General features: G+C 42.7%; 1 protein-coding gene across 3 annotated transcripts in view; it reads left to right on the top strand.

Annotated features, from left to right (window-relative positions):
* RNF19A (ring finger protein 19A, RBR E3 ubiquitin protein ligase) overlaps window positions 1-23907 on the top strand; it is a 139179-nt gene that overhangs the window by 32259 nt on the left and 83013 nt on the right. Inside the window, exon 2 of one of the 3 annotated variants that reach the window (XM_073632039.1) lies at window positions 20934-20992. The exons of 1 other annotated variant lie outside the window; for it this stretch is intronic. The gene's annotated coding sequence lies outside the window, so the exon portion shown is untranslated. Of the gene's footprint in view, window positions 1-20933; window positions 21027-23907 lie in introns of all 3 variants that reach the window. One more of the 3 variants, XM_073632040.1, reaches the window with a different exon arrangement.

The raw sequence follows: 23907 nt of genomic DNA, 5'->3' as shown, positions 1-23907 counted from the left end.
ATAAATTCTGCTGCCACTACTAAATTGCCATCTGTTTCTTATTTTCATTATTGCGTAAGGTTTGGCGCACTCAGCCTCTTATCTCGTTAGAGGAAAACTAAGAAAGATGAAGTTAAAGTGCATGGGGGAAATTCACTATATCCTGTTACAAATGCAGAATGTTGCTCATATGTGGATTGATTACCGTCCTTCATCTAAATGAACTAATCCACGACATTGTGTCAGTACAGTTGGCCCTCGGATCCCAGGAATAGCTTCATGTTGTCATGGTAACAGCTTTGTCTTGTCTGTACCGTATGAATGGTTTATACTGTCATAGCAGATTACACAGAGTCTTTATATGGGGTGTGTAATCCCCCCCCTATTAGTGATTGGATGGTATATTATTATACATGATCTATATAGCGCCAACAGTTTACGCAGCACTTTACAATGTAGAGGGACGGACAGTACAATTACAATACAGTTCAATACAGAAGGAATAGGAGGGCCTAAGTGGAGGTGGTGTAGGCTTTCCTGAATAAGTCAGTTTTCAGGGATCGCCTCAAGGCAGACAGGGTAGGAGCTGACAGGACATAGTGGGGCAGGGAGTTCCAGAGGATGATGAGAGGCTATGGGAAAGTCCTGGAGGCAAGCATGAGAGGAGGTGACTAGAGAGCAGGAGGTCCTAGGAGGAGCGGAGGGGACGATTTGGGTGATATCTGCAGATGAGGTTGGTGATGTAGCTGGGGGCGATGTTGTGGATGGGCCTTGTATGTTGTGCTTAGTATTTAGATTTTTTTTTTATGATGAGGTAGGGGAAGCCAGTAAAGGGATTGGCAGAGAGGAGCAGTCACCAATACCAGAATTGGTATTTATTCTATTTTGTGTAATTAGTGCCTTGCATCACTGATAACATACAATTGATGTTTACATGGCAGCCCTGGTCTAGTGGTTGTAAACCCCACCTGCCACAAATAGGAAAGACTAACCTATCTTAGTAGTCTGTACCATAAGCAAGTAAATTGCATTGTTTCTACCTTTTTTATGTCATTCTGTCTTCCTGTTATGGGCATCCGGGCATCTCGTATCCGTGGGAGTGTCAGTGGCCTGGAGCTCAGGAGGCGGAGTTGTGACATCACTGGACTCTCCTCCCAGCTGTACACGCCCACACACATCTCCCTGGCTCGGTATAGCAGTGCGCACAGCAGGGTGTACTAGTGTGTGCACGTCACTGGGAAAATCAGACATCCGGGAAGGTACCACTTGGCTTCCTTGAGTCCCCCAATGCTGAGGATCCAGGGGGAGGAGTTGGGGGAAGGAATATTTGTTTAGGAGCTGTGGGAGAAACGGTCCCTTTTCTTGTGCACAAGTTTACTAATTTAGTCTGACAGTCACAGGAGATGGGTGTGGGGACACTTTTTTTTTTTTTTTTTTTTTTTTTTTTTTTTTTTTACTGAAGGAAACCCAAGGAGGATTGCAGATGACTGGCTGCCCTATTTGCAGCCAGACTGGGGACAGATAACTGGCTGCCCCAATTCTCAGGACAGGTGACTTGTGCCGCTTTACTCAATAAGGTAGTCCATTTTAATTTAAATGTTTCTGGTATATAACCACTTAAAGTTGTTCCTGAATGACTGCCGAAATCCTTCTGCAAAAAACGCCACTGGCGCATAAATGACTCATTTAGGGACGACATGCAAACCTCAGTGATATGAAGTTGATTTACTAAAGGCAAATGGACTGTGCACTTTGTAAGTGTAGTTGTTTCAGAGCTTAGTATGTGAGGGGAAGCTCTGCTGATGTTCATCATCCAATCGTGTGTAAGCAAAAATTCATTTTTTTAAATTTTATTTTCCTTGTATGCTATTGGGTATACTTTGCAAAGTGAAGCTTCACCTCATTTACTAAGCTCTGGAGCAACTGCACTTGCCAAGTGCCCAGTCTATTTGTGGATAGTAAATCAACCCTTATGATTACACATTGTTGATGTGCTGGCCATAAACGGAGACCGTGGCCAGTAGGCACATTCACACTGCGCATGACGTTACAAGCATACATCGTAAGGACAAGTTTTTACACAGTTGCAATTAGGATCCTACGTAAAATCCTATTCTTCATGTACATATCACTTAAAGGGGTTGTAAATGTTTTGTTATTTAAAAAAACAAAAAAGAAAAACAAACATGTTATACTTACCTCCTCTGCACAAGGGTTTTGCACAGAGCAGCCCCGATCCTCCTCCTCTGGGGTCCCTCAGCGGCATTCCTGGCTCCTCCTCTTCTCGAGTGCCCCCACGGAGAGCCGCATTCAATAGGGGTACTAGTGCGGGTGCGCTCCCAAGTCCTGCTGCTGTGTCCATTGACACAGACAGCAGGACTCGGCCCCGGCTCCCGTGTCACTGGATTTGATTGACAGCAGCGGGAGCCAATGGCTCCTGCTGCCATCAGTCTATCCAGTGGGGAACCGAGACAGCGGCTGGAGCTGAAACTATTGGGTTCAGGTAAATAAAAGGGGGGGGGGGGTGCTGCACTACAGAGGGTTTTTCATCTTAATGCATAGAATGCATTAAGGTAAAAAACCCTTAGGGTTTACAACCACTTTGAAGTGGTTGTAAACCCTTACATATACCCAGTGAGTTGACTGGCCTCAGGTGATACACAGAGATGAAACAACTCCTCTGCATAAGTTGTCCCTGTTTATCTATAGCCGTCTTTCCCCCTACATCCATTCAAAGAGCAGAATTTACACAGGATCTCTCTGCTCTGAAATTAAGAGGGTGGAGAGCTCTAAGAGATGATTGGAGGGAGGGCACCCGCCCCCCTTCAGAGCTGAGGCTGTCAATCAGCTGGAGATCCCTCCCCTGTCACCATTTTTCCTCTTGGTGTCAGGAAAACATGTCGGAAGTGATTCATGCTGATAGAGGAATGAGGCATCAGACAGAAATAACACTTAGTGCACTGAATTGAAACAAGTACACATTATAGAGCATGGGTGCGCAACCTGTGGCCCTCCAGCTGTTGCAAAACTACAAGTCCTATTAGGCATTGCAACCTGCTGATAGTTACAAGCATGACTCCCAAAGGCAGAGGAATGATGGGAGTTGTACTTCCGCAACTGCTGGAGGGCCACAGGTTGAGCACCCATGCTATAGAGCAGGGGTCTCAAACTGGCAGCCCTCCAGCTGTTGCCAAACTACAAGTCCCATGAGGCATTGCAAGGATGACAGCTACAAGCATGACTCCCACAGGCAGAGGCATGATGGGACTTGTAGTTTCGCAACAGCTGACGGGCCGCCGGTTTGAGACCCCTGCTATAGAGGGATATTTTTTGTTCATATTTCATGTCCGGGGTTTACAACCACTTTAACTGTTGTAGAGAAAAGTGTGGTCACGGCACTGACTTTGGTATCTGGCAGGGCTCTGCAAATCCCAAGGCTGTCTGGACTAAATGACTAATCCTTTTGGCAGGTAAATCTGCTCCCATATATTTGTTTCAGCTGTGTAGTTAGGTGTTGGCTTGGAGTACAGCTTTAGGGTTCTTCAGAGGTCTTTTATCTGGTTTTGAAGCACATTTGTAGTATGTGTAGATGGCAAGTCACACATAGCCTGGGTTTTATGTCCAAGTCACTTTTTGTAGTCCCAGTAAGCAGCAGATTTGATTACCAGCGATCGCAGTGAGCGCGCTCCCTAGACAGTAGGGTTAATTTGTGGTGGTGACTCATAGCTGGATTAAAATACTGTTGTCAGCTGCTTCCCTTTCAGTTTTTAAACACAGCCCTGTCTGTGTGCTCTTGTTATTTTCTCCCTGGGTGTGGTAATTCTTTCAAACTGAAACTATCTCGGTTTCCTTTCCCCTGAAATGAAGCTAGATGGCTTTTTAAGGAATTTCTGTAAGCGTCAATATGTAATCCGGTCATACAGTGACACCACTAATCTCCATACCAGTTTAAAGATGCCAGCTGTGCTCCGGCCTGTTGCTGAGTGAGATCACAACGTCTCTATATACAGAGGACTTTTGGCTGCAATGATTCCAGCTCACATCGGAGACCTGACTCATTGCAGTTTGGGAGGACCTTTTGTCTTTGTGAAAGAATTTGCAGAGTTTGCTGCTGTTGAATGACAGTGAAAGTGACACCTTCCATTGCAAAAAGAATTTCTGGGGGTGAATTTCATTCTTTACTGTGTGATGACTTTACAGAACTAAATACATTCAGACCATTTGGTAGGGTGGGGGGTGAAAGGTCTGCACGGGTGTCTCTTGGCTGTTATGACCAAACATTTTTGCTAATGTTAATCTTTTACCTATTAAAGGGACCCTGTCCATCAATGAAGAAATACTAATGGCACTCTACTACAATAGGGTTTTGTCTCCTAAAGCCCCGTACACACACAGACTAAATAACGGCCGGTTCAACAGAAACGCGCCGAAATTCAGTACGTGCATATGGCAGCCTGTCTGACAGAAGCGGTCCAAACGTCCGGCTTCTGTCAAAGGGGCATGACCGAAAAATATCTGTTGATCGGAATCCGATCAGTGCGCTGACCGGTGTGTTCTAGCGAGGGGGAGGGTGGCCCCCCTGTCAGAACACAATAGCTCAGCAGGGAGATTTCTGTCCTAACATTGGATAGTTAGCACAGCAAGCTCCTCTCGAGCCGGTGGGTTGAACAAAAAAACAAAACAGTGTGTATCCAGCTTAAAACGTTTGTTAACCCCAAAAAACAAAATGGATCCTGCTCCATTGATATAACAAGCATGTTATATGACACAGTGCTTGTCCTGTGTCATTTGGCCCCCTGTAACACCTAAAAAACCTGCCTGATCCTGACAGTTTCTCTCCACACCTCTGTAAACTGACCACAGTGTATCATGGCTGCTGAGACCAGACACCGTGGTCAGTTTTTACATGCCTCTGTCATCAGCAGCCTGCTATCTTCTCTCCTCTCTGCTCCTGTGTCCTCCTCCCCTTTCTCTTTGTGTGTGTGTGTGAGCCGCCCCTCTTGCTGCTCTCATAACACTAACCTGTATACACCATCAGCACTGCCTCCTATTGCAGTGTCCCCCTCTGTGAATGATAAATAAATGTTGTAAATACCTAATTTAAGAGCCGATGTTGCGCTCACATGACCAGCCAGCTTTCTCCTCCTCCCCACCAGATTGACATCAGCAGAGGAATCTTAGCTGCATCTCTCAGAGGAGAAAAGGAGAAAGCAGGCCAGTCATGTGATCGCAATCTTGGCAGTTCAATTAGGTATTTGCAACATTTATTTGTATAAATCACACACAGAGGGGGATACTGCAATAGGAGGCAGTGCTGAAGATGTATACAGGTTAGAGTGGTTTAACAACCACTTTAACTAAAATCTGTTAAAGCAATCTGCCGCTACTTCAAAACCTCCAGGAGTGTTGGATGACTGTGTCCCCCAATGTTGGTTCCATCCTCCGATCCCTACATTTCTTCTGGGCACAGTATTAATATTGTGGTTGGAGGATGGAACCACAGATCGGAGAGGCTGGAGATGCAGGCACCCAACACTACCATAAGTGGCAAATGCTGAAGAATCTAAAGGAGGCTTTAGTGTCGTAATGGAACAAAGGCAAGAGACAAAGGCATTTAATATTAGCATAAGTGTTGAATGCTGAAGGTTCTGAAAGAGGCTGTAGTGCCAGATGAAAGGAGGGCAAGAGCCACAGACACCACCGTAAATGTTGAATGCTGATAGGCATGAAGAAGGCTATAGTGCCAGAACAGAATAAAGGCATGGGACCCATGCACCCAACGCTACCATAAGTGTCTAATGCTGAATAGTTTGATGGGGAGGCTGTAGTGCCAGAATGGAATGAAAGCAGAAGGCGCATGCACAAATACTACCATAAATGTTGAAAGCTGAAGTGTCCAAAAGCAGACTGTAGTGCCAGAAATAACGAACACAGGAGATGTAGGCTGCTGGAGAGGCAAGTATAACACCTCTTCTATTGCAAGTCACTATCCTTTTGATTTATTTCGAGCAGCTCACAGCGTTGCTCTAAGACCATAGGACAATGGTCTCCAAGCTGCGGGCAAGATGCAGCCCTCTACTTGTTTTTATCCAGCCCTTGGGGCATTATTTTCATTCACTGATACCAACAATAGGAGATAATTCCCCCCACTAACACCAAAAATGGGGCACAATTCCTCTCAATGGCACCAAATATGGGACACAGTTCCTCCCAATGGCACTAAAGATGGGGCACAATTATATCCAATGATAGGACACAAGTCTATCCAATGACACCAACAATGGGGTCCGGTGACAATGATGATAGGACACAGTTCCTCCCAATGACACCAACAATGGGGCACAATTCTGATGGGGTACTATTTCTCCCACTGACACCAAAGATTGGGCATTGTTTATTCCCACTGATGTTTAGACCTTTTCTACTCCCAATGGCCACAGTCCCGACCCCCTTTTAAATCTCAAGGACTGTAAATGGGCCATTTGTTTAGAAAGTTTGGAGACCCCTGCTGTAGGACAGAATGCTCACTGTGGTTTCTGTCAACAAAGGTATGCTCTAAGGAGGGGGCTGGGTTTAAAGCTTAAGTAGATTTAGTAAGACCGTTAATGCAGATAAATCTGCATGCTGTCTTTTTAGGCAGTGCAGATAAGAAGCTAAACACAGAACTGAAATTTATTGACTGAGTTCCCCACCAAAAGATTTGTGATTCCAATGACCCACTCTTTGGATAGCATACCTCATAGCCAGCCAGTTGGTGACACCATGTTTGCAGCTCTCTGTGTCACTGGCCTGCTTATCAATGAATGAGCAAGTATCCCACTGCTGATTCATAGTCCAATGACTAGGCAGATGACAGGAAAACAGTTTCTTTTTATGTATTTAGCAGTTTGCCTGGAGTTGTCCTTTAAAGAAAACATGTACTTGGAGAAATATTAATGCCTTGCTAAATTCTCCTAAAGCCAGCCATCCAATTTTAGATTTCTCTTGTTATGATACATTCTTCCATCCATGCTGAAGAGTGTGGATGAATGGAGGAATCTCCTCTGCCGGCAAGAGTATTCTGTACTCATGTCTGTTTACCCATAATAACTTGATAAAAAATAATGTTCTTTATCAAGGAACATACATTCTACATTAACAATTATGCTACCAAAATTAGTGTGTGCTGTAAATTGAATCCAGCAATGTTCTTGATTCTCCTTGCCTGAAGGCTGCCCTTTTGCTGAAGCCCAGAACCCCTGAACAGCAGTAAATCTTTAGGCTGTTAGACGATCAGTCTCTAGTGGTTTTGATTTTCCACACAGTGCCAAAAAATTAAAAATGGCAAAAATGGAGAGCGACTGAGCCTATGCTCAGCAGGGTGAGAAAGTTTAATGTTTTTTGTGCCTGTAAAAGGGGCTATTTGGCAGAACGTAATTTCTGACTTAAAGTGAGCTCCACCCAAAAAGGAAAGCTCCTCTTGTCTGCCTCCTCCCCCTCTCCACTGTCACATTTGGCACCTTTTGGGGGGGGGGGGGGATCTGGTACCTGGTTTTGACACTACCCACTCCTGGCTGAGCTTGCCATTTCAAACTCAGCCAGAATTTCGGCCTCCCCTCCTTCTTCCCCCGCAGCCGGTCCATTCACAGAGTGCAGCGCCATTCACGCATGCACAATAGGGAAGGCTTCACTGCCGGTTTTTCCTTAGTGGAGATGGCTGCGACAGTACCCGATAGCCAATTGAAAAATTTGGTGAAGACAGCTGGATTAGTGTCCTAATAAAAGTCAGCAGCTACGGTATGTGTAGGTGCTGGCATTTAATTTTTTCTGCAGGAGCCTGGAGCTCCTCTAAGTTCCAGTTTAAATACCCAAACAGCGACTGCAACTGATTGAATGCAGTCACTGTTTGGCTATTATGTTTCAACCCGGCTCAGTATTTGAATCAATTTTTGCCAAGCCGGGTGCGGCCATACCTACAGCTCAAATTTCATCCAACTCGGCAGGGATTGGTCTAAATTTGTGCTATGTATGGCTTTAAAATGTTTTACTTATTTATTTTTTTGGCTTGCTGATCTAATGCTTTCGGCTTCCCGTAGTTAGGATGAAAATTGTGCCCATAAACTTTATATAAAACAATTCAGTGGACATTTTTGTACAGACCAAAGAATGAGCAAAATAGGTATTCAGAAGAGTAGACAAAAAAAAAAATCAAACATTTTAAATTTGTTCTTGTAATCGATCTTTTCTTGAAATGTTTTTCAGAGGTAAAATAACCCTTCAATGTAGTTCTAGGGACATAGCTGATTTGCTGTGATCTTGTCTACATGTTAATGGCTGTAGGACGGGGGACTTCCTAGCCAGACAGGGGAGAGACCCTCCAGCTCATACCTTGGTGAAGGAACTTCTATCTGTGAACATTACACATTTCCTCTTATTATAACCACATTTCTGTTTCTTCACTGACAACACTTTTGCACCATGGCTGCATTGAGTAATTTGTGAGCTACAGTTATAGAGGCATAAAAAGCTGGAAAGAATTTCTGTATTTCTAACAAGATAAAAATAGCTGCAATTTATGTTTCCATGGATTTTAGGCTTAATTACCAAATGAAAAGCGAGTGTGTGTGTGTGTGGTGCTCATGGGAACAGAGTGTTCATTCTGGCAGCAGGCTGAGTGAAGAGGGGTAGGCAGCAGCTTAGGTGACACCATTCATTCTCATTACTTAGTCTAGCATGTGTCCTTTATTGGTTTCCTTACTAAACATTGCGCTTATAGATTGTCTATGGATGATCCGGGGGCAACGTAGTCCATTGGTCATCTGCGTTCCTTGTTTGAAAAAAAAAACAACCTGTAGTCTTATAAATGTTTTTATATGATTAGCTAAAGAGGAACTTAAGACCCCCCTTGTGCTTTTGTTCCCTTTTCACCTTTTTCACTGGGTTATCAACAGAAACAGTTACATAGTTGGTAAGGTTGAATAAAGACAACCAGTCCATCCAGTTCAACCATGTCAATACCAATTCTCATATCCCTTTATATTGCGTTCGCTAAGATGCCCATCTAAGAGGTTTTTTTTTTTTTAATTATCTGGTGTCTTCGCTGAAGCTTTATCACCAATCCTTGTTTCCACAACAACCCAAAGGGCTCTTTCACACTGACGATCCGTATGTCCGTTTTTCATCCTTCCGTTTTCGGATGAAAAACGGACATGTATTCCTATGGAGCGTCGGATGTCAGCGGTGACATGTCCGCTGACATCCGACCCGCTCCGATCCGAAAAGTGTAATGGAGGAAAACCCTACTTTTCCATCCGTTTTCGGATCGGGTGACGACGGACTCTACAGTCCGTCATCATCCGATCCCCCCATAGGGGAGAGCGGCGCTCTGTCAGGTCTGTCGCTGCACAGTGTGCAGCAATGGACCTGTCATCTTTCTGCTCAGCGGGGATCGGCGGAGCGATCCCCGCTGAGCAAGCGCGTGTTCACGGGGCGGATCATCACTGATCCGCCCCGTGTGAAAGAGCCCAAAATTTTCAAAATCCAATTGTCACAGGGACAAAAAGGTGAAATCTTATGAACAGAGGCACAGACAGCAAAACACATGTTACAAGGGTGTTAACCCTTCTCTATGCTATCCAAAAAACTTACTTGGAGCTACACTTAAAAAAAAAAAAATGTACCTGTTCGGACTTGCAAACAAATTCGGCTTAAGAACAAATCTACAGACCTGTTGTTTGTAACCCAGGGACCGCCTGTAGTTGTTTCTCATATCTGAGATCCTCCAGCCCTCTTATTAGCTTTGTTGCTCTTCTCTGGGCTCTCTCCGGTTCCAGCACATCCTTCCTGAGGACTGGAGACCAGAACTAGACGGTCATATTTAAAGTGGATGTAAACCCTTAGGCACCTTTCACACGGACGGCTGTTCTGCCGCAGTTAAAAGCATATAATATGTTCTGTGAAATTCAAGACTCCAGACACTGCGATCAGCTGCATTTGTACAGTGAGATTACCTGCGTTTACGTGTGTTTACATGCGGCTGCGTTTGGAACTCCAGACAAGACTCCAGACACTGCGATCAGCTGCATTTGTACAGTGAGATTACCTGCGTTTACGTGCGTTTACATGCGGCTGCGTTTGGAACATTCTTGGCATTTCTGTTGTGCTTCCTGTTGCTTTTCTTTCCTTGTTGCCGCTGCCATCCGCAGGAGAAATAGTTACACTGCGATTACCTGCAGTTATGTGCAGATAGCTGCGCTAAATCGCTCCTGGACGCAGTCAATTCTGTTTTTTCTATCCACACGGAACCGCATGTAACGAAATCGCAGCTAAACGCAGTGTGTGAATGGGGCCATAGGAAAGCAATGTGTGCTTTTAGCTGCGGTAGAAAACTAGAAAATCCGCACCATTCTATCTGTCCGTGTGAAAGGGCCTTATATATACCCAGTGAAGTGAACAGCCTCAGATGATACACAGAGATGAAACAAATCTCCCTTCATCTGTTTTACATGTATATCTGCTGTCTTCAGCTTTATATATTCTTTAGAAAGTGCACATTGTGTCAGAGATTTTCTCAAAAAATGGCCTTGGCATGAAGGGGGGTAAATCTTCTGGAGGTTGAGTGAGTATCTCAGGATGCTGCATCGTTCCTGCCTAGGCGGGAATCCCAGCATTGCATGGAATTTGTGATTCTGAATGGCACTCTAATGCCCCATTCTCACACACACACCTGTGTAGCAGCACACCTCAATGAATGATAATGCACTAATGTGCGTTGGGGTGTTCTACATTGTTACAAAAAAACGATGCGTGTGTGTGGGGTTTTTTGTAAGTTCAGGTGCGTTGGCACGCCTATTTTATTTAAATGGGCTGCCTAAACACAACACATCGGAGTGGACAGCTGTGAGTCCAGCCTCAGCATACATTTAACAGACTGAAAGGTGGTGAATTAGAGAAGTTCATTGACCGGGTTTACAATACACTTTACCTGGAGACTGTCCCTTGTGGTGTAATAGTTGGTGCTTCGTTTACGGGGTTCTTCCTTTTTCTCTGATAGTTGAATTGGAACACAAAAAGATCGCTGTCCAGTGGGGCTTATCAAGCTATGTTGGATTTAGACAGTAGTTCGGCCAAATCAGATTTGGGCACCATTTTTTTTTTTTTTTTAATTTCCACATTCCATTTTTGTATTTAATGAATTCCATGAATTGCATTTTACTGTCATGGTCTCTTTAATGGTGGACCATTTATAGGCAATGTATAAATCCTTGCTGCCAAACCTGCAGCCTGGGAGAATTAGTATGGGCACATATGGCCCTTTGGCACTTATAGTATGATCCATAAGGCCCCTGCAAATGGCAGTCTGTTTTTCTTGAGTAGGTTCTTACCCAGGCCAGTGCAATAAAAAATGACTTGGTATATTTGTTTCATACTATGTTATTTACATGCAGCCTTTCCTATTTCATGTGTTTTTTTTTTTTTGTGTGATATTCTGTAAAGGATCTTGCTAAGAGAAATAACAGATGTGCCACAGTGATTTAAAGAGGCTGTTAGGAGCACAAATATGGATAGACTGATTCATGAGGGGCTTTAAAAGCAGTGATCTCTAGCAGTCTTATGTGATGTGTCCTGAGTCTGTCTTCTGAAGCAAGTCCACAGTCTCTGACCATCTCCTGTTCCATGTCCGCAGTCTCTGACCATCTCCTGTTGCATGTCCGCAGTCTCTGACCATCTCCTGTTGCATGTCCGCAGTCTCTGACCATCTCCTGTTGCATGTCCGCAGTCTCTGACCATCTCCTGTTGCATGTCCGCAGTCTCTGACCATCTCCTGTTGCATGTCCGCAGTCTCTGACCATCTCCTGTTGCATGTCCGCAGTCTCTGACCATCTCCTGTTGCATGTCCGCAGTCTCTGACCATCTCCTGTTGCATGTCCGCAGTCTCCGACCATCTCCTGTTGCATTTCCGCAGTCTCTGACTATCTCCTATTGCATGTCCGCAGTCTCTGACCATCTTCTGTTGCATGTCTGTAGTCTCTTGATGGCCCTCTGGTGATGCCAGGGGGCACACTTGAGGATCCCTGTACCAAGAAAGTTGATCACCACTAGTATAAAATCTATTGAATGATCTCACAGTTGATTTTACAATGGATGGGTTGCATGTATACTCTGAGTGTCTTGTAGGTCTTGAGACCTGACTCTTAAACGGAAGCTGTGCCACTAACCATAGTGAATGTCAGGAAATGCTTGTGTGTGTCTCAGCATTGTTTTGATATCCGTGTATGGTGTAATGAGGTATTTTAGTATATAATATGTCTTGTATTGAAATCCAGTACTATCTCAATGTATATTTTTGATGTATGACTAAAAGTAACCATAAGTACTTTGTATTTCCTTTTTCTGTGTTCTAGAAACAGTGATTGCACTGTGGGCAGTTCCTGTTTTTGGAATGGGGGCAGATGAGGTGAAATAACGGTTTGTTGGTAGTTGGGCTTTTTCAGCTTTAGCTGTTTATAAGCTTAAAGAGGTTGTAGACCCTGGGAAAAAACCTGTAAACATCGCATACTAGCTCATTATGAAATACTTACCATAGACTGAAGCCCTCCAGTGGTGCCCGTGCACCGCTTAGATAGCTGACATCTTCCCTGGTGTTTCTTTCGGGTTTGCAGGCTCCAGCGCTGTAAGTGGCCGGAGCCACGATGACATCACTCCAGCGCATGCGCACGGAAGCTGCTATTTACAGCCTTGAACGTCCAGCACAGTAAACCGGACCTTCAGAGTGCATGCTCCGATGACGTCATTGGCTGCATCTTCTAAACTGTGCAGGTTTAGGAAATATTCACCGTACCTACAGGTAAACCTTATTATAGGCTTACATGTAGGTACAATGAAATAATAAGACTTTACTTTGTAGACTTGTCTAGCACTGCCGGTACAGACCAGACAGATTTGAATTGGTCAGCATTGTCACAATGAAGGACCTTTTTATTTTGTAAAGCTCGGAGAAAACTGTTGTTGCTATATAAATCCTGTATAATATTAATAATACAAAAGGGTAGTGAAGGGTCATGGGAGATATAGTCTCTTTTAGGACAGTTCTGTCACTTTTTGACGAGGATTAGAGTGCACCCTACAGACTGGAAGTTCGGGGAAGTGGCACTAGGGGGATAAGGAGGATGCCAGCTTGCCAGGTATGGCACTGGAGGCAGGTTAAAAAAAATATATAGTGTTATGTTTGCAGGCTAGCCCTAAATACTTTAAAGTTAAAGGGTAACTCCACTTTCGTGGAGGAAAAAAATAGCAAATACAGAAAAAAATAATATGGCGCATATAACCACTAATCATATTGTAATTGATTATTAAAAATTACCCATACTTTTCAATCTGCGGCTCTGTAATTTTCTGAGAATGCAATGCTACCTGGGGATGTTCTGTACACAGAGTGTGTAATGAACACTCCCCAGAAACATCATTTCCTACTTGTGTGATTGGCTCACCAATTTTCCCAGAAATCTGCACTAAGATACAAGTCAGATTTCAGGCATCCCCTGCAACAAAAATGTCATTTTTGGAGAGATACTTTCAATAGGAACCTGTCTAAAGGGATGCAGGCCCAGCAGATTTCCTCATTAGTGCCCCGAAGCTCCACACCTGACAGCTAATTATGAAACCACTCCCATTAGACCCACTCAGTACAGAGGCACAGACAAACACACAGGGATTTCTTCAGAATAACAAAATCTGCATCAAAGTTTGTTATACTCCTTGCAATGTACATAGATCACCCAGAGGGGAATGTTTTTTTTTTGTTTGAAGCGTTTAATACTATTTTAAATCTATTAAATTTTTTAAAAATTATTTTATTATTGCAAAGCTTCTCGGATACAGCAAGTGAAGTCTATTTTCTTTAATTGAACTACATGATTGCACATTTATAAGTAGTACATGTTATTCTCATCTGAGTCTTAGATGTGTGACCTACTAGTTGTTGCTGTTGTATACATGCACCTGATCCCATCAATAAATCTGCACACATACATCTGCTGGGGACACTGATAATGGGGACATCTATGCTGGGGACATCTATGCTGGGGACATCTATGCTGGGGACATCTATGCTGGGGACATCGATAATGGGGACATCTATGCTGGGGACATCTATGCTGGGGACACTGATAATGGGGAAATCTATGCTGGGGACACTGATAATGGGGAAATCTATGCTGGGGACACTGATAATGGGGACATCTATGCTGGGGACACTGATAATGGGGACATCTATGCTGGGGACACTGATAATGGGGGCATCTATGCTGTGGACACTGATAATGGGGACACTAATGGGGACAACTCTGCTGGGGACACCGATGAAGGGGAAAAACTCTACTGGTGACACTGATATTGGGGAAAACTCTGCTGGGGACACTGATAATGGGGAAAACTCTGCTGGGGACACTGATAATGGGAGACTCTGATGGGGACACACATATGGGGGACATTGATATTGGGGAGACTCTGATGGGGACACAAACATGCAGAAGTTTTCGGCCCCCGAATACTTGTAAAATCTACAATGTGGCCCTCATGTTGAAAAGTTTGGAGACCCCTGGGCTAGAGGATTTCTGTTTGGTGACCTATATGTGACTGTTCAGTAGGCTGTGCTTCCTGGCATCGGGCAGCAGCCTGGCACATGGTTCTTTTACTGTACTCTGACAGTAACTAAATCTGATTACAAAGCACTTTCTTCACTCCCAGGACATCGTCCTTGGATAGCTTTATCCAGCAGCTGCGTTTAACCCTAATGTTAGGGGCTCTGCATGGTTCAAAGCAAATCTGGGAGTGATTGTGAACTGAACAGCGTCTTCACCTAAGGACAGAAATGTAGCAGATGGGCATTTTACATGGAACACTGGCTATGCACAAAGGTGGACAGCTAGTGCAGCATTCAGTATCAATATAGGAGCATGGAGATGCTTACAAAAGACTACTGCACTGTACTGTATTTTCTGACATTGATTATTTTGAGTTACTGTTGTAAAGTTAATGTAAAGTTTTTGGCTTGTTTTTTTCTGTCATTAGACAGATGAATACAGAATTTCCAGAAGGAGATCAGCAGTGCGTATTCCTTTTTAAATCCACATAAAGTAATACTAAATACACCCATTGTCCCTTCTATTACTGTATGGGGATGATGGCACTGTGATTAATTATTTTAGTTAAAAAAAAAAAAAAAGTACCTTTTTCCTAATCGATATACAGTCACATGACCCAGATCTCTCCCAGCCTGTCTGCAGGGAAACATAAGCAGGAGGAGCTTCTAGTCCTCTGCTGCTGGTTACATTAAAAAAAAAAAAAAAAAAAGCCTTTGGAATACAGAGTAAAAATAAATAATATCAATAAACTGTTTTAACCGATTTAGCCCCGGAAGATTTGGCTGCTGAATGACCAGGCCATTTTTTGCGATTCGGCACTGCGTCACTTTAACTGGTCCTGTTTACGATAATGGTGGTCTCTGCAGCGGATTCGTCGTGAGATCACCGTTATCGGCGGTGGGAGAGGGGCCACCTGCTTACCGGAGCGGTCGGCATCGGCGGAGGCTATCCGGACCTGTTCGTGACTGGGTATGGAGACGAGTGAGGGGAAGATGACCCCTAACAGTCTCCATACTACAGCAGGGCGGAAGCGACATCAAAACGTCACTTCCGCCCATACGTCTTAAAGGGCCATTTTTCTGTTTCATTTTTACAAATTTTTTTTATTGCATTTAAGTCCAAATATGAGATCTGAGGACTTTTTGACCCCAGATCTCATATTTAAGAGGACCTGTCATGCTTTTTACATGTTTACATTCCTTGTAATAGGAATAAAAGTGACCCAATTTTTTTTTTAAAGTGAAATAAATAAAATCAAGTAAAATAAATAATAAAAAAATAATAATTTTAAAGCGGCCTGTCCTGACGAGCTTGCGTGCAGAAGCGAACGCAAACGTGAGTAGCGCCCGCTTATGAAAACGGTGGTCAAACCACACATGTGAGGTATCGCTGCAATCGTTAGAGCAAGAGCAATAATTCTAGCCCTAGACCTCCTCTGTAACTCAAAACATGCAACCTGTAGAATTTTTTAAGCCTATGGAGATTTTTAAGGGTAAAAGTTTGACGCCATTCCACGAGCGGGCGCATATTTGAAGCATGACATGTTGGGTATCAATTTACTCGGCGTAACATTATCTTTCACAATATAAAAAAATTGGGCTAACTTTACTGTTGTCTTATTTTTTTATTAAAAAAAGTGTATCATTTCCAAAAAAAAGTGTGCTTGTAAGACCGCTGCGCAAATACAGTGTGACAAAAAGTATTGCAATGACCGCCATTTTATTCTCTAGGGTGTTAGAAAAAAAAATGTATAATGTTTGGGGGTTCCAAGTAATTCTCTAGCAAAAAAACTTGTTTTTGACTTTTTGAGTCTGAAAAAGAGGCCTGGTCTTTAGGTGGTTAAAAAAGCAATTTTCTTTTCTCAGTTTAGGCCGATATGTATTTTTCTTCGTATTTTTGGTAATAAAAATCACAATAAGCGTATATTGATTGGTTTGCGCAAAAGTTATAGCGTCTACAAAATAGGGGATAGATTTATAGCATTTTTATTATTATTATTTTTTTACTAGTAATGGTGATCTGCGATTTTTATCGGGACTGCGACATTATGGTGGACACTTTTGACACATTTTTGGGACCATTGGCATTTTTACAGTGATCAGTGCTATAAAAATGCACTGATTACTGTAAAAATGTCACTGGTAGGGAAGGGGTTAACACTAGGGGGCGATAAAGGGGTTAACTGTGTTCTAACTGAAGGGGGATGGGACTGTCTAGGGGAGATGACTGATTGCTGTTCATACTTTGTATGAACACACGATCAGTCTCTTGTCCCCCCAGAGGACCGGGTTCTCGGTGTGTCACGAGCGATCACGGAAGCCCGGCGGTCATTGCACGTGCTGGGCACTCGCATCGGCTCCGGGGGGTGAGCATTCGGCGCGCGCGCCCCTAGTTTCCACAGGGTGAAGCAAGTAACATAACGTTGTTTCGCCCAGCTGTGCCATTCTGCCTCAGTAAAACTGCGGCAGCTGGTCGGCAAGTGATTAAGTTGTCATACAAATATATATTTGAAATCAAATCTTTATTATTTTTTGGGCAATAACCTGGTATGGGCGGTGTCACACCCCTTCAGCCTGTGTCTTAGAATAATAGGGAGGTGAAGCCTCCATTAATCTACATGTAATATCCTGCCCCCATTGTGTTTAGCTGTTTAGTGGGCATGGAGGGAGGAGGGAGGGAGTGGGTTGTCTGTGTATACGCCCACATGTGTGACTCTATAGTCACGTGGGCAGCTCAGATGTGATAAGGAGGAAATGCTCAGCATAGAAACTCACTGAAAACTGAGCATGTGCAAAGTTGCCACCGCAGCTGCAAAATCCCTAGTTGAATTGGGGACATGAAGAGAAAGTGGAGAGAGAGAGTAGCAGGATCAACCAGGATTTTTTCAGAATACAGGAAACAAATCTCATAGTGACATTGTGAGTGTGAACAGCATGTAATACAGAATTTATTGATGTTTTCTAGGATGTGGGTTTAGTGACACTTTAACATAGAAAACAACTGTACATCACTGTTAAAATACAGGGATAAAATCTAGATTCCATATAAAGGACTCCCATGTAACTTGTCAGTGTCGCATCCAATATGAGATACATAATGGGGGTCTCAGTTTGCCCTGTAATTGTCTCAATGCGTTCTGCAGGGTGAACTCACTTCCTAAGGAGGACTTTAAGGGGAAAATGAAGATGATGATGAAGGGGACTTTGTAAGCCCAGTGTGTAAAACAAACCTAGTATGCCCATTATACAAAAATTGATGGTTGCACTTCTTGTAACAGTATATGTAATTTGTATTGTATGTATGAAGGACATTTGCTCATGTTTATGAATATTATTCTCGATCCTTTTCCTTAGAAGACCTCCTGAGGAAGTGGGTGTAGCCTGTGAAACACGTTGAGGCATTAACAGGGTGGATTAAGGACCCTCCATATGTATCACATTTTGGATGTGACACTGACAAGTTATAGGGGAGTCCGTCATATGGAATCTGGATTTTATCCCTCTATTTTTACAGTGACGCACATTTGTTTTCTATTTAAACTTTATGTGAATAAAGGATGACAAATATTTTAATTGTTTTTGTCTTTTACACACCTAAAAAAAGTCAAGTGCCCTACCTTTGGGATTCTTTCCACTGATTAGGATGCAGTGCTGTTTAACTGCGATTCTCTCTACATATTATCATGGCCCCTTTGTTCACTTGTGAGAAGCCCCCTAAAATCCAGATGTAGTGTCTACAGTGTATTGTGCAGATCAGAGAGGAGCGACTCTTCGCAGCTGTGTGGGAGTCAGGCGATAGGCATGCAAGTTTCGGAATATAAACCTTGCTATTGTTTCTAGTTCCTCTGGAATGTGCCTGAAACTCAGGTTAATAATTAAAGGGAAATAAGCCGCCTCTAGAGAATAGGCCGCAGATGCAGCAAAGCATTTCAAGACTCTATTAACATCACTGAGCATTGTGAAAGCAATCCGTTTACTGGAATTCACTAAGATCTATGGCTTTCATTAAGATCTCTAGAAGTAATGATGGTAGATAGTTGACCCTGTCGGTATAAACACCGGAATTGAGTTGTCTGAGAATTAGAGAACTGGGAACTGAGGCAGTCATAAGATTTACCGCTTATTATACAATGTACAGAATACAGACCTACAGCTGAGCAGTCTGATTACCAGTGATATTACAGGCGAGATATGGGGGACCGTGTGTTTAAACCATGTTCTCCAAAAATAATCCAAACCCATCTACTACTTACGGGCCCTGTAATCTTTTGTTCACATCAGGTGCAGTAGGACTGCGATGGGGAGCTATTCCAGTGCAGTCCCACCGCAAGACGAAGTAAAATACCTGGTCTCCTACCTGGCCAGGTCACACCACGTCATTACTGGGGTGTGTACTGAAAAATACTATGGCATGCAGTACTTAATCTGTCTTGCAGTTTGCTGCAGCTGGTAGGTTGTGGTTGTAAAGGCTCAAGGTTTTTTTTTCCTTCATGCATGCATTCTATGCATGAAAGTAAAAAACCTGTGTGCATTCCCCCAGCCCTTCTCCCCCAATACTTACTTGAGCCCCCTCTCGATTCAGCAAAAGACACGAGAGCAGCAGCTCTCCCAGGTCTCTTCCTCCTCAGGGGCTGAGACAGCAGTAGGAGCTATTGGCTCCTGCCACTGTCAATCACAGCCAGTGAGCCAATGAGTGTAGAGCGTGGGTGGGGCCAAGCCACTTTGCGTGTGTAAATGGACACAGAGGGAGCAAACTGCTTGCTATGGGGGCAGGAGGGTGGGGCTAGAAGCGCTGGTGGGGGACCCAATGAGAGGAGGATGGGAGCTGCTCTGTGCAAAACCATTATACAGAGCAGTTCAGTATAACGTTTGTTACTTTAAAAAAATTTTTTAAAAATCTGTCTTTTTAATATCACTTTAACTCAATAAAGTTTTTTTTTTTTTTTTTTAAAGCAAACAGATGTGCTGCAATTGGTGCATCAGTGCCACTGTCCTCCTACAGCACAACAGCCGCTACGTTTGTTCCTTACTGTGTTTTTCTTCCTCTTAATAATGTCCGCCGGGAGACGCGTTCCCAAACCTCTCCTTTTCCCCTTCATTTCATTTAGAATGAGCAGTGCATGTTAATGGCACTCATGTGCACTGTTCTATGCACACTGCAAATCCCACAGCCCATGGTCCATCTTGGTAGCGATCAAGAGAGGGTGGCCATACCTCCCAACATTTTGAGATGGGAATGAGGGACACCTACTAGCAAACGTATGTAGGCATAGGACACGCCTCCTGCCACTTAATTAACCAAAAAAAAGGTTAATTAAATCCACAAGGGATTTTTTTTTTTTTTTTTACCGCTACTATTCCTTTATATTGGGTTTTAACATTTACAAATGCAACAATTTTGAAATTGGATAAATGGTTTAGCGCTGGGAAACACTTTTTGAAAGATAAAAAGTGCATTTTATATACAACTATATATATCAGACCAAAATGAGGGACAAAAGAGGAGAAAAGAAGGACAGAGGGACATTGCTCCAAATGAGGGACAGTCCCTCGAAATCAGGGACAGTTGGGAGCTATGAGGGTGGCTACGTTCTTACATACAGCGAGACTATGGAGAATAAACGTAGACACCCTCTAACAGGAAGTTGAATTGCATCAGCAAAAAAAAAAAAAAAAGTAATTTGGAGGAGGCTGAGTGCAATAGAAAGGACTTTTAAGTTCACCCATATTTAGGGTGTAACATTCTCCGGCTCCTGTACCCCCCCCCCCCCCCCCAATCACTCTTCTCTCACTTCTTCTTTTTTTCTTTTTTTTTTTTTTTTTTTTTTTTTTATAAAGATTGATTGCAATAAGAATTGTGCTTTATACCTTATTACAGGCAGGATACTCCCCACCATTTATAGTGCAGGATATGTACCGGAGTTTGTAATTAATTTTCCCATACACCTAATAAGATAATATAGTTCACACTTTGCTAGGCTTCTGTAATAATTCCTTTTGTCAGCAGAACAATTCACCGATTCTTTGTAGAATAATGAGTTCCTAAAACATTTTCTTTTCCTATTTTAGTTGAAATTAATATAATTAAGAATGTTTTCCACCTACTGCTTGACTGTTCTCTGGAAGAATTTATTAAATGGTGTAGCTTTGTACAATTCAATGGAAGCCAAAATGGAGAACATTCAAACTCCATGCAGATGGTGTCTGTTGGGGGGGGGTTACCCTGGGAGGTCCCAGTGCTGCCAAGTCACATGACTGTTTACTAAGTCACTCTGTTGTTTGTCAGTTGCTAATCACCTTTTCAACACGTGTCACTTTTTTTTTTTCTTAGATTGAATTGATGACTTCACTTAAACCTGTATTTACGTCTGTCCTGAAAGAACGTCAAGGGTATGTGAAGAATTCCGGCATGAACTGTACAAGTGTATGTCTAATCTTTATTTAAACTTCAGGGATGGGCCAGTACTGTGCGGTGTCCATTGACTTCAGACATTCTTGTACAAAGTGCTACAACGCATCCTTTGAAGAGTTCTGCATAGTCTCTATTCTCAGACATTGCTGTTTATGTGTCCAGGCAACCATTGGATGTGTTCTCCACAGTAAATGTCATAATCTGTTCGAGTCGAGGAGATTATTCTTGCTTTGCTTTTAAACTTTAGGTCAGTGGTGTGGTGATTAGGGAAGCAAATGGTTCCCCGTTTTTACCCATTTGAGTAAGAGCCTTTAATACACCGACATTACCAGGCCATTTTTCAGTTCTCAGCGCTGTGATAGTTTGGCTAACAAGTACTTCGTCGTGCAACACTGTATTCAAATACATTTTGTTTAATTTTTTTTTTTTTAACTTTTTTTTGTTTTTTATTTGAAAAAAAAAAAAAGACGAAACATTATTGAAAGTAAACGCATATCCCTTTTTATTATAAAACACATCATAGAAAAATGCCAGGACAGTAAGACGATGCCCAAAATGACCCTCTTGGAAAGTAAACACCCCGAGGTAATCTTATTTTTTACTACGATTTTTGGAAATGAAGAAACATGCTTGTATTGGAGGAGCTAAAACATGGAGCATGGTAATGGTGGTCTAGATGTAATTTACAGGTCATACACAGAGGAGAGGGTGAAAAGGTTAATGTAAAGGTCATACAGGATGTTGGAGATGTACAGAATAGGGGCCGGTCACACTGGGAATGCGGGAATTTTGACAGCCCATTCATTTGAATGGGGCTGCAAGCCGCATTGGAGCATTGAAAAATTAGGCAAGTGCTACTTTATCAAAATGTACTGCACCGAACTGCATGACCCCGTAGAACTATGCAATTAGGTGCCCACCAAAGCACTGCGTTTGGGGTGCCATTAACAATACATTGGCATCTGCATGCAGATCGCAAGGGCAGTACAATCGCCTGCAGTGCGGGAAACGCGCATGGAACACGCTTTTCCCACACCGCGTTCTGGTGTGAACCAGCCCTAAGGGAGGAGAGGGAGAGAATATACAGGTCACGTAGAAACAGGATGGAGAGGGTGTACAAATAAACATTTCCACAATCAATTACAACCCTTCACCATGATTCTGCTCCTGCTAATTCCTTCATTCACTAATCCTCATTTCCTACCCTTCCTCTGTTGTGTGAGGAAGGGGAGGGCTCTCAAATGTAAACACTAAAGTGTTTACATTTGTTGTAATTGACCATCACAGTGATCACAAGGTACAGAGATGCTCAGACTGGCTCTGTACCAGAGTGGATTTCATTTAAATTACGATTGTAAATCATGATTTAAATCGCTAGTAAAAAGGCTTGATTTAAATTAACTCGATATAAATCATAATTTTTAAAGAGCAACTGTCATCTCTGTTCTGCAGCGGCTCCTCCTCTGACCTGCTGTTGACTCGCCGACAGTCCCATTCACTTTAATGGGGCGGCAGGTGATGTGGCAGTGACACAAGGTGAGGGACATGGTGGCGTCAACCCAGGCACTGCCATGATGGATCTGAACTGACAGGTGCTCTTTAAATGTAAGGACTTGCTGGTAGTTAGAATCTTTAATATTAAGGTTTCCTAAACTGTCAGGTTAGTAAAACAGCAATATCAGAACCGATTCAATCATACAGTTTGAAGTGTACTTAGATTTGCAAAACAATGGGATAAAGAAATATTCCTGAACTTTGTTTTATCTCATGGTTACTGTGACATTGTGTGACTGCATGAGCTTGGATTCATTGAATGAGTTTACCAAAAATCTGAATATTGCAGAATATTGCTGTGTAACTAAGCTCCATTTCATGCTGAATAAACTAAATTATTAATGTATCTTAAGTAGAAAACTATCTTTAGATAGATTTTTACTCCAAAAGCATTTTATTAAAATACATTTGATAAAAATCAAAAATCTGATTTAAAGCAAAGTAATCTGATGATTTTGTTGTATTTTTTGATTTTTTAAATCCTTGGTTTATATCCACCCTGCTCTGTACATTGTGTGTCTGTGATCGGAGTTGTCTAAATATGGCTCAATTCACAATCATTCCAAGCATGCCGGCCAGTATTGTGCCGCTGATAAACCACACTCTACAAATACTTGTCCACCATTTTAAAATGTATGTGGTAGTGAAGTGGCTAAGTGTATGTAAAACCAATATTGATTTCTTAGTATGTTTGGCATCATACTTCACAATTCTGGGTAAGCAAATATTTTTTTGTGAATCTGTTATTTGTTTACCTGGAGATCCTGCCAGAATCCAAGCACAAAATGTTCTTATTATCTTTTACAATGGATGAACTGTCAGGGCCGTTCCTAATCTTACGTGAATGCCGATTTTCAGTAAGGCTGTGTCATCTTTCTGAGATCTCTACTATGATGGTGAAGTTTAATCTGATTACCATAGCACAGATTCACTTTAAATACTACACGTGTCTGGCCATGATCCCTGCGTGTACATTTAGATTGCTCAGGTGATTGCTATGGCTTGTGTTGGCAAAATAAACAGCAGCTACTTACATACCTGTCACGTAGATCCCATGAACAGGGAAGACCAGGGCATGGGCTTGTCTGGGCCAGCATGTAGCCAGATGTGGTGAGGGAAATCCTGAAATCCCTGTTAATGCAGATTTTATGTTTAATCATGACAGCATTGACACGTTTTATCCGGTTCATGTACAGATCAGAAACATTAACCTTGCAATACATCTGAACTTTATCACATTACAGCTCCATTTACTTTTGGTTCGCTTTTTACACGGGTTTAAAATGGAACTAGGGGAAAAATTCTAATTCACATACATGATGCAGTCTGTCACTAGCAT

This window comes from Aquarana catesbeiana, linkage group LG05, assembly GCF_042186555.1.
Source record: "Aquarana catesbeiana isolate 2022-GZ linkage group LG05, ASM4218655v1, whole genome shotgun sequence".
Classification (NCBI taxonomy): Eukaryota; Metazoa; Chordata; class Amphibia; order Anura; family Ranidae; genus Aquarana; species Aquarana catesbeiana.
The sequence above is the reverse complement of the archived record's forward strand: the minus strand, read 5'-3'. Positions and strand labels throughout refer to the sequence as shown.